Genomic DNA, 2,500 nt, shown 5'->3' on the forward strand with positions numbered 1-2,500 from the left:
ATATCTTATTACACCCTTGTTTTACTCATTAGAACGCTGTATCGTTTTAAAGGTTCAAGGTTTAAAGGCTGCTCATGAATGGCAGAGGCAAGGGACGGTGACATTTCTTTATTAAGTAGGGTTATGCCATAGAGACTGGCCATATTACATATGATCAGCACTCGAGCCCCTTCTCCATCCGAATTAGGACCAAGGAATAGCCAACTATACAAGATGTGATACATAATTTGGCTTGGCATCCAGAAGGGACATTCGGCAACATTTATGTAACAAAATCTGTTATATATCCCCTGTCCTACCAGTTTCCAGTTTTTGTTCTTCCTCTATTCATCTATTCATGGTGACTCATTTCCTCCTAGTACGGGAGAATCCACAGGGCAGGTCTCCACTACGGTTAGGGAGGGCATCAATCTTGGTCTGACATTTCCTCCTGGTAAGGGAGAATCCACAGGGCAGGTCTTCACTGAGGTTAGGGAGGGCATCAATCTTGGTCTGACATTTCCTCCTGGTAAGGGAGAATCCACGGGGCAGGTCTTCACTAAGGTTAGGGAGGGCATCAATCTTGGTCTGACATTTCCTCCTGGTAAGGGAGAATCCACAGGACAGGTCTCCACTACGGTTAGGGAGGGCATCATTCCTGGTCTGACGTTCACTGTCTCCATCTATATAGTCTAGTTCTTTCACGATCATGAAGCTCTTCCGTGATTTCAGACTTCTTATTTCACGAGAGCTGTAGAGTGGGTGCCTGGGATTGTTTGCTTGTTTGGTCTTTTCCTTTCTAGCTACAGTGTCTGGACTGATTTCCGGTGATGCAATGCTGGCTATTCTGTACAAAGCTGGCAAGGGTATTGCTCTGTGTACCAGTGATTAGTTTGCAGGCTTTATTTAGCTCAATATTCACTCTTTTGGCGTGGCTTTATCTCTTTCACAGAGGAACACTAAATTTTGCAATGGAGTGACATAGTGCTAAAGCTATTTACTTCAAAGGTTTTGCCTTAGCTCCCCTCATGATTGATGCTATTTAGCTGAGGAGGTTATTTTGGGTAGCCCCTTTTTTCTTGTGCTTGTTGATATTAACCTTGAAAATGAAGTGTCCTACCTAAAGTGACATACATAGACGGGATGTGAAGGGTTTTCCAGTTCTTCATTTTCTAATTTAATTTAATTTTTTGTATCCCTGGTGGTTGTTCAAATGGAATGATCATATCTAGGTTTACATGTGATTTACCTTAAGATACCATCATTTGTGATAGTCTGAGAGAAATGATGTCCCCTTCAGTCTTCCTTTGATGGTTTTAAAGAGCCTCAACTGTTACTATGCAAAGATCGTCAGCATATATAAACCTCCGGATATCCTGGAGTTGTGGTAGGTCATTTGTGTAGGTATTAAATAACAATGGGGCTAGTATGGAGCCCTGCAGGAGACCGTTTGTCTGATTCTTCCACCTATTCTTCCTGCCATCTATTTCCACATACAAACATTTGTTTTCTAAGAGTGATCCGAAGTTTTGGGCCATTTGGGCTACCCTGAATAGTAGATCTCTATAGGTGATATCAAAGGAAGCTGTGAGGTTGAAAAACACAACGCCTGTAATTTATTTAGTCTCTAATCCATCCTCTAAAAGTAGTTAGGTGCAAGACCTGACTGAAGCATGGTCATCCAGGTCGAAAGCTTGCTTAGTCTGGTGTCAGTTGCTCCTCGATGATGGGCACTAGGTGAAACATTATCTTGCATTCATGCAGAGTATGGATATTGGTCAGTAACCTTAGGGTGGGCTTGGATCTTTACCAGGCTTGAGGAGAGAGACAAGTCTTTTCCTCTTCTCCATATCCTTTGGATTCGGTATGCTTATGCACATACATTGAAAAAGACAAGAAGCCAAGTCCTAGTCTAGTCTCTGAAAGGTAGAATGATCTCGACCACAATTCCATCTAAACCACCAGCTTACCCTGACTTTTGTGTTTCATAGCTGATTGTAATTCATTCATTGTACACGGTTCAAATGTATAATTGCCCTGTAGCATGATGCATTGCATGCCTTGCTTCATTTTCGTTAAGTATCCTCCTTTCTCTGTTTTGGTTGTTGGTCTTATCGTTGATTACAAGTTGTTGGGCTACTTCATTAAGGGGTGAATGCTGTTATTTGCCGAGTTAGCTTTTTTGATGGTGCTCCAGGCCTTTTTACCGTTGAGGCCATGTTGATGTTAGTGATGATTTCTTGCCGGCGTTCATGTCTTTCATGGTGTAGTAATGATAGCAAAACCTTGCCTAGAGCCATAGTGTTTTTGGTTAAAGGATCGTCATTGTAGGCCTGTACGTACACTTGGTTGGATTTTGCTTTGATCCAAGAGATCAGGGATATATGAGTCTCCACAGCCTCAGGAATGTTTTTATTCATAGTTCCTATTGCCAGCAACTTGAAGTCTTCGTATCACTCAGGGTCAAGTACGATGTTTGCAATTCCAAATCATCGTAAGGTTAGTTTGATTATGGGGTTAT

The 2,500-nt window shown here is 42.0% G+C and overlaps 1 long non-coding RNA gene across 1 annotated transcript in view; it reads left to right on the plus strand.

Moving 5' to 3' along the window:
• LOC137637472 (uncharacterized) overlaps positions 1–2,500 on the plus strand; it is a 15,133-nt gene that overhangs the window by 10,464 nt on the left and 2,169 nt on the right. The gene's annotated exons all lie outside the window — the stretch shown is intronic.

This window comes from Palaemon carinicauda, chromosome 3, assembly GCF_036898095.1.
Source record: "Palaemon carinicauda isolate YSFRI2023 chromosome 3, ASM3689809v2, whole genome shotgun sequence".
NCBI lineage: Eukaryota > Metazoa > Arthropoda > Malacostraca > Decapoda > Palaemonidae > Palaemon > Palaemon carinicauda.